Consider the following 14,666-nt stretch of genomic DNA (forward strand, 5'->3'; position numbering starts at 1 on the left):
GAAAGGAAAGGAAAGGAAAGGAAAGGAAAGGAAAGGAAAGGAAAGGAGGGAAGGGGAGGGGAGAGGAGGAAAGAAGGGAGGGAGGAAGGAAAGGAAGGAAAGAAGGAAGGAAGGAAGGAAGGAGGGAGGGAGGGAGGGAAGGAAAGAAGGAAAGAAGGAAGGAAGGAGAAAGAAAAAAGTGTTATTAATTGTTTTAAAAACAAAATCATTCCCAACTTATGTTCCCTCACATTCCTAAATTTTTGCAAGTGCTGTCTCTTCTATCTAGTGTTTCCGCTTCATTTCCTGCAAACGTTGATTTACATAACACTCAACTCTGACCTACAAAGAATAAGTCTGACTTCCTATGACATTCGAGGAGAAAGCGAAAGGCAGCTTGAAAAGCATCCTCCCATCCCGGGTCCGGTATTCCAGTGCACCCACAACTTCCCTCCCTCTTGCAAATCCCAACACATACTGAGCTGCTCATGGCTCCATCGCTGGGCTCACATTCTTCTCATTGCTGGAATGGAATGACCTTCCTCTGCTTGCTTCACTTGGTTCGATAGCTTTTAAGGCTCTCTTTTAAATTTCATCACCAGGCCCTAAATTTCATCCACCATACATGAGGATGATCCTAGGAGGACATCAGAACCCAACTGGACTTCCTGTCTCCAGGTGGATACTAGGCCCCCGGTGGATGGCCAGCCCCAGGTTGACACCAAGGCTCCAGGCAAACACCAGGCCCAAGGTGAGCATTAGGCTTCCGGTAAACACCAGGCCCATGTGGATTACTAGGCCTCAGGCAGACGTCAGGCCCCAGGTGTACCCTCGGGCCCCAGGTGAGTATCTATGCCCCAGCTGAACATCAGTCAACAGGTGGATGCCCAAGCCCTTGGTAAACACCAGACAACAAATGAACATCAGGCCCCAGAGAGACATTTGGTCCAGGTGGATACCTAGGTGGTCTGGTGAACCTCGGGCTCCTGATAAACACCCAGGCCACAGAAAGATAACAGGCCACACCTAAACACCCAGGCCTCAGGTGGTATCAGGCCCCAGCCAAATACCAGGCCCCAAGTGGACAGTGAACTCAGGTGCCAGGCTGACACCCAGGCCCAGTTGTACACCAGGTCATAGGGGAACATCAGGCCCCAAGAGGATACCCAATCCCCAAGTAGGTATCAGACTGCAGGTGAACACCCGTCCCCAGAAGAACACCAGAACACCCGTCCCCAGAGGATACACAGGCCCCAAGTAGCTGTCAGGCCCCAAGTGAACACCAAGCCCAACGTGGATATCAGAACCCAGGTAGGCACCTGGCCTAGGGAGTACTCCCAGGCCCCAGGTAGACAAGGTCCCATGTGCACACGTGGCACTGGGTGAATAATCGGGCCCAATGTGGACACAGGACCCCAGCTGAACATCAGGCTCAAGGCTGACACCCAGGCACCAGGTTTACACGAGGACTCAAGTGAAAACTTCACTCCGAATGGACATCAGACCCCAGGCGAAATTCAGACCCAAGTGGATACCTAGGCTCCAACTGGACAGCTAGTCCCCAGGATTTCAGGCCCTAGGGTGACACCCAGGCTCCAGGTGGACACCAGGCTCATGGTAGAAATTAAAACACAAGTTGACACCTAGGAACTCGGTAAACAGGAGGGCACACGTAAATTACTAGGCCTCAGGTGAACACCCACGCCCCAGGTTGACACCAGGCCCCAGGTGAACATCACGTCCCAGGGTGACATTAGGCCTCATGTGGACACCTAGATGCCTCGTGAACATCAGGTCAGATTGAAACCAAAGCCACAGAAGGGTATCAGATCTCATGTAAACACCCAGGCCCCAGGTGGGGATCAAGACCCCCTGGTAAACACCAGGCTCCTAGTAGACATTAAGGCCCAGCACAACGCCTGGCCCCAGGTGAACAACAGGCCTAAGGTAGCTATCAGGACCTAAGTGGACGCTGAACTCAAGGTGTACATCAGGTGTACCATAGTAACCCACATGGGGCCTGGTGTTTACCGGTGTCCAATGTCCCAGTTGGACACCAAGTCACACGGGGACACAGACCCCAGGTGGACACCCAGTCTCAGGATGGAAATCAGGCCCTAGGCAAACAGAAGGCCCCAGGTGAACATCAGTCCCCAGGTGGGCATCCAGGCCCCAGATGGATACCAGGCCCCAGGTGGACATCAGACCCAAGGTAAATATCCCAGGCAGGTTATAGGTCCCAGGAAAACACCCACGTCCCAAGGAGAAATCAGACCCCAGGTGAACTCTGGTCTGCAGGTGTGCATCAGGCTGGGTATCCATCTGGGACCCAGATGGGGTCCCAGATGGGGACACTTGAGGGCTGGTGTCCTCCTAGGGCCTGACGTCAACCTGCAGTGTAGGCATCCACCAGGGGTCTGATGTCCACCTGACGTCTGGGGTTCAACTGGGGTTTGGTGGCCACCTGGAGCCTGGTATCCATCTAAAGCCTGGGTTCTGCTTGGGGCATTATTATGTCCCCTTGAAGACTCGGTATCCAACTAGGGCCAGATTTTCACCAGAGACCTAATATCCACAAGAGGTCTGGGTGTCCCCCTGAAGCCTAGGTATCCTCTGTGGGCCTGAAGTCCATCTGTGACATTCTGTCCAACTGGGGCCTGGGTGTAAACCTGGTGCCTGATGTATACCTCAAGTCCAGTGTGCACCTGGGACCCGATGGCCACCTGAGGCCATATATCCACCTGGGGCCAGAGTGTCCACTTGGGGCCTAATGTTCACCAGGAACCTAACTATCCACCTGGGGCCTCATGTCTGCTTGGGGCTCAGGTGTCAATGTGCGGCCTGGGCATCACCTGGGGCCTGATGTTCAACTGGAGCCTGGTGTCCACCTGGAACCTACTTGTCAACTGGGAACCTGATGTCCACCTGGTGCCTAATGTCCCTTTGGAAACTGGAATCCAACTGGGAACTGCCATACCCCTAAGACAGCGTCAATCTGGTGTTTGATGTCCAATGTTCACCTGGGACTGTCCACTTGAGGCCTGATGTCTGCCTGGAACCTAGGTCTCCACTTCTGTCCCGATTATTGACTGAGGCCTGGGGGTCCACTTGGGGCCTTATGTCCGCCCAAAAAGGGCTGTGGCACCATGCACCCCTCCCTATTCCTGGGGAACGTTTGTGGAGAGTTGCTGTACACCCACCCCTCAGTTCAGGAACATGCCCTCCTGAAGACACAATCCAGGAAACTGACTTCTTGGCCCAAGTCACTGCTCAAGGCATGAAGATCTGGAGGCAGCACTGGGAACAGAGATGCAGCTGCAGCTGCCCAGGCTCCCCTACACCAAGTCGTGTGCCAGGCTGCTGGGGGCTTCCAAATCAGGTGCTGGAATTGGGGCCCTGGAGCCTCGCCCTATCCTGCTGCCCATGGGAAACGGGCAGCGCCAGAGAACGCTGCCCTCACTGCTGCCCCAGGCCCAGGTCAACCTGCTGGGGCTACTCCTCCAGGACAAAGGCCACACAGGTCATCAGCCACCGCCGCATGATGTACAGGGGCTGGAAAAAGGCTGCCTGCGGGCAAAGCAAGCACAGAGCCAGCCAGCCAGCGGCACCCAGGGCTGCGAGAACTTTCTCCAAGGTAAACTCTCAGCCTTCTTTGGTTTTGCTGTACTTTCCAACCAAGTTGTGATTTTCTGAAAAGTGAATAGGATGTTTTTAGGGTGGCCTTAGCAACTTCTAGGCCTAACAGTAATCTAGGAGAATCCCAGTCACTCCTATCCCCGCTGACACTGAGTGGCCCACAGGGGAAAATCCAGAGATGGCTTGATTCCGTCTGACATTTCATTTCACTGTGGTTTCCAATGTTTCTTAGGAAACTGGGCCTAGGTTGGTTTGTTTCTTCTTGATACCATCCTTCTCATACTTCCTTTGTGTTCTTTCCTGGTTGCTATTTTCACTTTTCTTATACTGCATACGCAGGTCTCACGTTTCCGTTCTTTCTTCCTTTCCAGTCTGTGTGTATTCTGTGCAACGCCTACGGTAGGTAACATCAGGCCCCAGGTGAACACTTTGACCCCAAGTGGACCTGAGGCTCCAGATGAATACCCAGCACCTACCGTGGACATCAGGCCCCACGTGGACAGCAGTCCGCAGGTAAATATAAGGCCCCAGTTTGAAACCCAGCACCCGCCTGAGATCTTCACACCCAGGACAGAGCAGTAGGGGCAACTTATCCAGGCACCGCCTGAGCCAATATGACGCCTTCCCACCGCATGGGCAGGAGGGGCATTTCTCAGATGACAATGGGCAGGGCCACAGCAACTCTCTGCTCACTCTCCCCAGGATGAGGGCAGGTGCATGGGGGCACACCTGTTCCAGGTGGACGTAAGGCTCCAGCGGACACAAAGGACCCAGGAAAACATCAGGCCCCAAGTGGACACTGGACTCAAGGTGGACATTGGACATCAGGCAGCAGGTTGACACCAGGACCCGGGTGGACACCAGGTCCCAGAGGGACTCCAGTTCCCGCATGGACATCAGGCCCCAGGAGGACATCAGGTCGCAGTTTGGCTCGGAGGCCCCAGCTGGACACCTGACCCCAGCTAAATATCAGGCCCCAGGTGAACGCCCATGCCTCAGGTACATACCAGGCCCCAGGTGGAAACCTGGCCCCAGATGGACCTCAGGCGTTTCGGCAGAACACCAGGCACCACTTGAACTCCAGGCTCCAAGTGGATGTCCAGGCCTCAGGTAAGTATCAGGGCCAAGGTGAACAGGAGGCCCCAGGTGGACAGCAGGCCCCAGGCGGATACCTAGGCCCCTGGTGAACACCAGGCCCCTGGTGAAAGTTAGGCCCTAGATGGACACCCTGACTCCAGGGGAACATCTGGTTCTAGACGGACATCAGGTCCCAGATAAGTACACAGTCCCTATGTACACATCAGGCTCCAAGTAGACACTAGTCCCCAGATAGACACAAAGCCCCAGGTGCACACGGACTCAAGGTGTCCATCAAGCACCAGGCTCACACCCAGCCCACAGCTGGACACAAAGTCACAGGTGGACAGCTGTCCCACAGAGGACACCAAGGACTCAGGTGGACATCCAGGCTCGGGGGGAACATGAGGCCCTATGTAGGCAGCAGGCACAGGATGGGTATCAGACTCCAGGTAAACACTCAGGCTCCAGGAGTACAATAGGCCCGAAGAGAATACCAGGCCCCATCTGAGTATCAATCTTCATAGGATGGCACGCTCCACACGGACACCAGGCGTTAAGTAAATGCCCTAGGCCCCTGATGTGTATCAGGCCCCATGGGGACACTCAGACCAGAGCTGGACATGTGGCCCCAAGTGGACACCCAGGACCCAGGTGGATACCAGGTTGACATGAAGACCCAGGACTCCAGGCTTCAAGGGACCACCAGGCCCCAGGTGGCTGTGGAGGCCCCAGGTGAATATCAGGTACCAAGCTGACACCCAGGGCACACGTGAACACAAGGCCCCAGAGGATCAACAAGTCCAAGGTGGACATAGGCCCCAGGGGGACACCAGGTCCCAAGTAAACAACAGTAACCAGGTGGATACCGACACCCCAGGTAGAAACTAGGCAGAAACCAGGCCCTAGCAACACATCAGGCCTCAGGAGGATACGTAGGAACCTGGTGGACATCAGGCCCTAGCTGCACACCAAGATCCAAGTGGACATCAGATCCCAAGGGTTCACTGAGGCCCCTGGTAAATGCCCAGGTCCCAGGTCAAAACCAGGCCCCTGAAGGACACCTGGGCCCCAGGTGGACACAGAGTCTCAGGTGGACACTTGACTCTAAATGGACATCAGGCCCTGGGTGGACACAGGCCCCAGAAGGATACCTTGGCTCCTGGTGAACATTGGACCCCAGGTGCACATCTAGGTCCCATGTGGACATCGGGGCCCAGGAAGTCCTCAGGCACCGAGAAACACTCAGGCCCCAGCTGGACATCTGGTCGCAGGTTGACACCCAGGCCTCAGGTGGACACCAGGTGCTAGGAGAACTTCAGGCCCCTGCTAAAATCACCCAGGGCTTATACCAGGTCCCAGGTTTCACATTTTATAAAAATAGAAAAGTTAGCCGGGCATTGTGAGGCATGCCTGAATCCCAGCTACTCGGGAGGCTGAAGCAGGAGAATCGCTTGAACCCGGGAGGGGGAGGTTGCAGTGAGCCAAGATTGCGCCACTGCACTCCAGCCTGGGCGACAGAGGGAGACTCCGTCTCAGAAAAGAAAATAATATTCTCTGCATAATTAATTTGTATTTTTGACTGATAAAGCACACCAGAGTTGAACATATTCTTATTAAAATGAGTCATGTTTAAGAAAAACTAGAATCCAAAATTTGAACCTTAGCAAATCAATACCAGTCCATTACCTTGCTGGCATAAAAATAAGAAAGAGTGGCCATAGGTTATCACAGTATTTGTTTTTAACTTATAGGGAATATACATGTTTATTTAAATTCTAAGGTTAAAATAGTTTGTGAATCATTAATTTTCTTCTTATAAAATCTATTCAGAATATAGTAGTCCTTTATCCATCAGGGATACATTTCAAGATCTTCAGTGGATGCCTGAAACCACAGATAGTACTAAATTCAATATAGATTATCTTTTTTTCTATACACACATGCCCTATGATTAACTTTTACCTTTTTATTTAAAAGGAACACTTCACGGCTTCTCTTTGGCATTTTTGAATTGCCAGCATCTGTACTTTTGCACTTTGGGGCCATTATTAAGTAAAACAACAGCTCTTTTAACACAAACACCGTGATATCTCAATAGTGATCTGATGACCCAGAGGGCTGCTAAGTGACTAACAAGTGGGTAAGGTAGGCAGGTAGATGTTGTGGGCAAAGAGATGATTCACGTCCTGGGTGAGCCTGAGTAGAGAGGGATGACAGGAGCTCCCATCACACTACTCGGAACAGCACGCAAGTTAAAACTTGTCAATTGTTTATCTGTGGATTTTTCATTTAATATTTTCAGACCAGAATTATCTGTAGGTAAGTGAAACCACAAAAGCCAAATGCAGCTTACATGGTACTACAGTATTAGAAAGAGATGTTAACACAAATGATCATGCTGTCACAGCCCCTGGTGTGCTGTTACTCACATTTTAAAACAAAATCATCCATTATAAAAAATAGTCTGTTAAAGTGAGTATCATGCTACTATGTTAATTTGCACATATGTTGGAAAATATTCTCTATAAAAATGCAGCCCTCAATTTCAAAGCTGTTTTTTCAGTTTTAAAACTGGCTTTTATTGGCTGGGTGCTGTGGCTCACACCTGTAATTCCAGCACTTTGGAAGACTGAGGCAGATGGATCACGACGTCAGGAGTTCGAAACCAGCCTCCCCAACATGGTGAAACTCTGTCTCTACTTAAAAAAAAAAAAAATAGCCAGACACTGGCCAGGTGTGGTGGCTTACACCTGTAATCCCAGCACTTTGGGAGGCTGAGGCAGGTGGATCACGAGGTCAGGAGTTTGAGACCAGCCTGGCCAACATGGTGAAACCCTGTCTCTACTAAAAATACAAAAATTAGCCAGGCATAGTGGTACGCACCTATAGTCCCAGCTGCATGGGAGTCTGAGGCAGGAGAATTGCTTGAATCCAGGAGGCAGAGGTTGCAATGAACCGAGATTGCGCTACTACACTCCAGCCTGGGCGACAGAGCAAGAGTCGGTCTCAAAAAAAAAAAAAAAAAAAGAAAGAAAGAAAAGAAAAAGAAAAAGAAAAAGAAAAAAATTAGCCAGATACCAAATGCCGGGGTGTCTGGGCAGAAGATAGTTGGACCAATGAGATCCTGTATAGCCCAGAAAGGGGAGGTGATAAGCCCAGGGACATATATCAAAGCAGTGCTGGGGACCTGCAGCCCACCTTGACCCCAGTGGCAGCCTTCTCTGATCCACCTCTGTTCCGTGGTTTCTCCCCACCCTAAAAGTTCTACTCTGCTCTTGTGCCTCAAATCCACTTCAATTGTGCAGACATCAAGGAAGCCTTCCCTGGCCTCAGCCTGAGGGGGAGTTTCCTCTGTCTGAGCCAGATCCTAAAACCAGTAAATGGACATCCTAAGGAGACAGGTTTTGGCTTAACCCAAGAAAGGACTTGCTGGGAACTAAAGCTCTGCAGATAGGCCACGAGTTAACTCTGGACATATAGTGAGCACACTATGACGAAAGGTATGCGGGCAGACGGGGAACCAATGTGGCATGGGCTGCTCTGAAATAACATATGATGCAGCACTTGGCATGAGCTCCAGCACCTGGTGAGCAAGCACTTTATCAATGTTTATCTTGTCTCTGTCCATCAGAGATGGTGAGTATCCTGTCCCTCAGGGAATTCAAGCAGAGGCTCTAGGATTACTGGACTCTGAGTGCCTGGCACAGGAGTCTGTCTAGAGCAGGCGGGTACTTGAGGTGTTTGATAGACTGAATGACCCCTGCCATCCGGCCATGTAGGCAAGTGAGGAGCCTGCTCACCTTGAGGTGCCCCAGGTGCACTCGGGTCCACTCAACATGCAGTTGAATGTGCAGAACATGTGCAGAATGTACTTGACTTTACTCTTGTCCATGATGATGTACACGGCTGCTTTCCTCTTGAAACCGGCGTCCAGCAGGTCCTTGAAAATGTCCACATCGGTGGACATGTCCCTGACCACAGCTATCACCTGGGAGCAAGAAGAGAGACAGGGGCCTGTCAGACAGCACAGCAGTGGGTACAGGATGCCTCAGCAGAATGCACAGTCCTCCCACGCCACCAGTCTCTCACGGGTGCCCACTCTGGCCCCACTCCTGGAGGCTCAGGACCAGGACCAGGAAGTGAGGGGCATGGGGTCTCTCTTGCCCTGAAGTTCTAGTTGCAGCCCCAGCTCTGGACTCACCAGGGACCCTGTGTTGGTGCATTCCTAGGCCAGGGCTGGCTACACGCCGCCCTCCTCGTAACACCTGGGGATGCTGAGATGAACCAGATGTGTCAATGGCCAGGGAGAAGGGCAGCAGCTGGTGTGTTCACTTGCTAGGACCTCCCCTGCATCCCTGGGCTGGTGTGGATAGAATGATAGAAAAACAAGAACAGACCAATAATGAGTAATGCAATTAAAGCAGTAATAAAACGTCTCCCATCAAAGAAAAACACAAGAATCATGGTTTTACTGCTGAATTCAACCAAACGTTTTCAAAAGAGCTAATACCAATTTTACTCAAAATATTCCCCAAAAAACGAAGAGGAAAGAATGCTTCCAAACTTGTTCTATGAGGCCAGCATTACCTCGGTACAAAAAGCAGACACAACACAGAAAGAAAACCACAGGGAAACATTCCTGATGAACATAGATGCAAAAAATCCTCAGCAAAATACTTGAAAAGTGCATTTGACAAGACAATAAAGAGATCATCTGCCATGAGCAAGTGGGATTCATCCGAGGAATATGAATATCAATAAACACAAATAAATAAATGTGCTACATCCCATTCAGTGAATCAAGAAAAAAACCATAAAATCATTTCAGTAGATGCTGAAAAAAAATTCAACATTCCTTCATAATAAAAATTCAACAAAATGAGTACAGAAAAAACGTATCTCAGCACGGCAAAGGCCACATATGACAAAAACACAGCCAACATCATAAACAATGGGGAAATGTTAAAAGCTCTTCCTCTAAATAATCTGGAACAAGTGTGGCTACTTTTACCATATTTATTCATCATAGTACTGGAAGTGCACACTAGAGCAATTAGACAGGAGAATGCAATAAAAGGCATCCAAACAGGAAAAAAGGAATACAAATTGTCTCTGTTTGCAGGTGACATGATCATATATAGAGGGAGAACCCTAGAGATTATACAAAAAAACCTACTAGAAACAATAAATTAATTTAGTAAAGTTACAAGACACAATATCAATGTACAAAAATGAGTAGCACATGCATGCACCAATAGTAAAACACCTAACAAAGAAATCAAGAAAGCTATTTCATTACCTCTACCACCAAAAAAATACCTAGAGATAACCAAAAAGGTTAAAGATCCCACAACGAAAACAATAAAACATAGATGAAAAATATTAAAGCAGACACACGTAAATGGACAGATATTCCATGTCCAAACACTAGAAGAATATTGGTAAAATATCTGTATCACCCAATGTGATCTACAGAATCAATGCAATCCACGTTAAGTTACAAAAGACATTCTTCATAGATAATAGAAAAAAATACTAAAATTCACACAGAAATGCAAAATACCTCAGAAAAACAAAATAATCTTGAATAAAAAGAAAAAAGCTGGAGCTATCACAATACCCGATTTCAAAATATACTACAAAAACAGCACGGTACTGGCAAAAAGACGGGGCAAGGGAGAGACAGAAAGACACAGACAGACATAGACGAATGAAACCGTATAGAGAACTCAGAAATAAATTCACATATTTACAGTCAACTCATTTTTAACAAAGGCACCAAGAATACACCTTTGGGAAGGGCAATCTTTTCAGCAAACTGCTAGGAAAACATAACATCCACAGGTAAGAGAATAAATTTAGACCTTTATCTTACCATATACAAAAATCTACTCGAAGTGAAGAATGACATGTTGAACCTGAAACTATGAAACTACTAGAGAGAAAACGTAGGATTAAATGCTTCATGAAACTGGTTAGGACAAGGGATTTTCAAACAGACATCAAAAGCACAAGTAACAAAAGCAATTTAGGCCAGGCGCAGGCCCCATGCCTGTAATCCCAGCACTTTGGGAGGCCATGGCAGGAGGATCTCTTGAGCCCCAGAGTTTGAGCCTGCAGTGACCTATGACTACACCACTGCACGTCAACCTGGGCAACAGAGGAAGATCCTGTCTCTAAAATAAATAAATAGGCTGGGCATGGTGGCTCACACATGTAATCCCCACACTTTGGGAGGCTGAGGCAGGTGGATCACCTGAGGTCAGGAGTTCAAGACTGGTATGACCAATATGGTGAAACCTCGTCTCTACTAGGAGAGACAGACAACATGGAACAAAAAGAAACTACCAAAAAAAACGAGGGCTGGGCGCGGTGGCTCAAGCCTGTAATCTCAGCACTTTGGGAGGCTGAGACGGGCAGATCACGAGGTCAGGAGATCAAGACCATCCTGGCTAACCTGGTGAAACCCCATCTCCACTAAAAAAAAAAAAAAAAAAAAAAATACAAAAAACTAGCCGGGCGAGGTGGCGGGCGCCTGTAGTCCCAGCTGCTCGGGAGGCTGAAGCAGGAGAATGGCATAAACCTGAGAGGCGGAGTTTGCAGTGAGCTGAGATCCGGCCACTGCACTCCAGCCTGGGTGACAGAGTGAGACTCCATCAGTAAAAAAAAAAAAAAAAAAGAAAAGATTCATGAGGTGGTTCAATGCTGCCACTTACACCTGGCTCAGGCACCAGCAGGAGGAGGGCACCTTCCAAGGACTGCAGGTGAAGGGAAAGGACTCCTCCTTGCTCTGGCTGCACCTCCACTACTATCACTGAGGCCTGCAGTACAGAACTGGCAGCTTCCTACCCACCCCAGGCCAGGCCGGGCCCCAAAGCCCTCCTACTCCCCCTTCGTGGCCCCCAAACTTGCTATTGCTGCCACCGTTAGCACTGATGCCAACATAACCAGTGCTGCTATCACCCTCCATGCACCTGCCCACCCTCCAAGGCTCCTATCACCTAGCCTCCACGGGCGCCCTCCTACTGCTCCTGTCAAGCTGCAGTCTTCATCGCCACAACCTCAGGAGGTGAGCTGCAAGCCATGCCATCTGCAGGCTCCAACCTCCAGCTCACCACAGATGACTCCTCCTTCACTAGCCCGGCTTGGAGGAGCCGGGCAGACAAAGCCAGAAAAACCTACAACAGGATGCAGAAAGTAGTAGTGTTAGAGCCTCACCTTGTCATGCTGGCCACTGGGTGGCAGGGGCTGGTTCTAAGTGAGAATGGAATGGGTGGGCTCACTTAGGCATCCATCTAGCGGGCTTCTCACAACCCCTTCTCCCTGTCTGTGCTCAGCCAATCAGGCAAGCCAGGGTTATAGCCCTCCTTGCCCTGGCTCCAAGAAGCACCACAGCCTTGGAAGACCTGCCCAAATCATACCATCTCCCCATATCTTTTGCCAAGGCAGAAGTTTCCCTGGGCCCCTGCTCTGGCTATTTCCTTGGCACAGTTTATAGCTGTGCCTGACACAGCCCACCTACCTGGTTTCTGTCCCAAACCTGCAGCCAGGCCATATGACAGTCACTGCCTGTGCCCAAACATTCATCCAGCCCCACCCAGGAGAGACAGGCACTCACACAGTGTCACCCACACATCCTCACCCGCCTGGCCTTGGCGCACCCCCACCTCACCCACCCTCTAAACCTACTGGGGCAGCAGCATCCCCTACCTTCTGCTTGCTTCACCTCCTGCTAGAGCTGGGCCACACAAAGTTTCCCACACCTTTGGCGGGTTGGTCATGGCCCTGGCAGGTCTGAGGACAGGATGGGCACAGGACTGGGTGCAGCACAGAAAGGTCAGGGAGTGGCCGGGGCAGTGGCTCACGCCTATAATCCCAGTACTTTGGGAGGCTGAGGCGGGCAGATCACGAAATCAGGAGATTGAGACCATCCTGGCTAACATGGTGAAACCCTGTCCCTACTAAAATTACAAAAAATTAGCCGGGCGTGGCGACAGACACCTGTAGTCCCAGCTACTCGGGAGGCCAAGGCAGGAGAATAGTGTGAACCTGGGAGGCGGAGCTTGCGGTGAGCTGAGGTTGGGCCGCCGTACACCAGCCTGGGCAACAGAGTGAGGTTCCGTCTCAAAAAAAAAAAGAAAGAAAGAAAGAAAGATCAGGGAGTGCAGCCTCCTACTCTGTGCCAGCTGCCAACCCCTGGAGCTTACTAGGCTGATGGGGACAAAAAATGCACCAGAGGGGACAGTGACAATTGTCCCCGGGTTAGTCTACCACAGAACTGATGGGAGGTTCACAGATGTACTGAGTGCCCTGTTGCATTGGTCCTCAGGGGCAGGTGCTGAGATGGAGTTTGGAGAGCAAAGGGGAGGAAGGAAGCTGCGCATTGTGGCTCACGCCTGTAAATCCTAGCACTTGCGGAGGCCAAGGTGGGAGGATTTCTTGAGGCCAGGAGTTTGAGACCAGCCTGGGCAACATAGCAAAACTCTGTTTCTACAGAAAAAAATAAAAAGAAAAGAAAAATTAGCCAAGCGTGGTGTCTGCATTCCCAGCTACTCGGGAGACTAAGGTGTGAGGATCAGTTGAGCCCAGGAGTTGAAGGCTGCAGTGAGGTATGATCATGCCACTGCACTCCAGCCTGGGCAACAGAACAAGACCCTGTCTCAAGAAGAAAAAAAATTGGGGAGGAAGGGGATTGGGCAGAGGGCACCAGCAGAGGAGCTCTGGATCTAAGTGCCTGACAGAGGAGTCCCCTGTTAGAAAAGGCCCTGATACCACTTGCTCAGTCACTGGCCACCAGGGAAGAGGGTGACCTCGATCTGAGAGCTGAGGGGACCCCAAAGGTGCTGACAGCTGGGCAGTGATGAGTCCTTCTGAAAGGGCATCTCGCCTTCCGGGTATGCTGGGCCAGGCTGGGTAGCAGGCGCCCTAGGCTGCAGACATTAAGCCTTTAGAATGGAAGCTGGTTGACAGCAGGACTATGGCCAGCTAGACTCTGTCATCCCCAATCTGTCACAGGCCAGGACCCACAAGGCCCTCAGCATGCTTAAATCAATGTGTACAGGAGTGAGGGAATGAACTTCCTCGAAAGAATCCTGGCGTGGTGAGATTCTGGAACTTGGCCTCAGGGACCTGTATTCACATTCAGTCCTGGCCCTTCTTAGCTATGTGACCTTTGACCTGCCCTAAGCCTTAATTTTCCTGTTGGTGAAATGAGAGTGATGGTGCCTGTCATGATATTTCATGTTCTTCTATTTTCTTCTTCATTTTTTTTTTTTGAGAGGGAGTCTCACTCTGTCACCCAGGCTGGTGTAATCTCGGTTCACTGCAACCTCCACCTCCAGGGTTCAAGCAGTTCTTCTGCCTCAGCCTCCCGAGTAGCTGGGATTACACATGGCCCCCACTACACCCAGCTAATTTTTTGTATTTTTAGTAAAGATGGGGTTTCACCATGTTGGCTGGTCTCAACCTTCTGACCTCAGATGATCTGCCTGCCTTGACCTCCCAAAGTGTTGGGATTACAAGTGTGAGCCACTGTGCCTGGCCCTCAAGTTTGTTGAGTATTTTTATCATGAAGGGGTGTTGAATTTTATTAAATGCTTTTTCTGCATCTATGGAGATTATCGTGTGGCTTTTGTTCTTTATTCTGTTGATGTGGTATATTGCATAAGTTGTTTTTCAGATGTTAAAGCAACTTTGCATTTCTGGGATAAATCCCATTTGGTCGTGGCGTATAATCCTTTTTATTCATTGCTGCATTCAGTTTGCCAGTATTATGTTGAGGATTTTTGCATACGTATTGAGAAGAAATAGTGGTCTGCGGTTTTGTTGTAGTGTCTTGGGTTTTGGTGACAGAGAATACTGGCTTCACAGAATGAGTTAGGAAATGGTCTTCATTTTTCTGGAAGAGTTTGTGAAGAATTGCTATTTTTGAGCTTGGGCTTTTTTTGTGTTTAAAATTTAAAAATTACGAA

Source organism: Piliocolobus tephrosceles, chromosome 4, assembly GCF_002776525.5.
Source record: "Piliocolobus tephrosceles isolate RC106 chromosome 4, ASM277652v3, whole genome shotgun sequence".
Lineage (NCBI taxonomy): Eukaryota > Metazoa > Chordata > Mammalia > Primates > Cercopithecidae > Piliocolobus > Piliocolobus tephrosceles.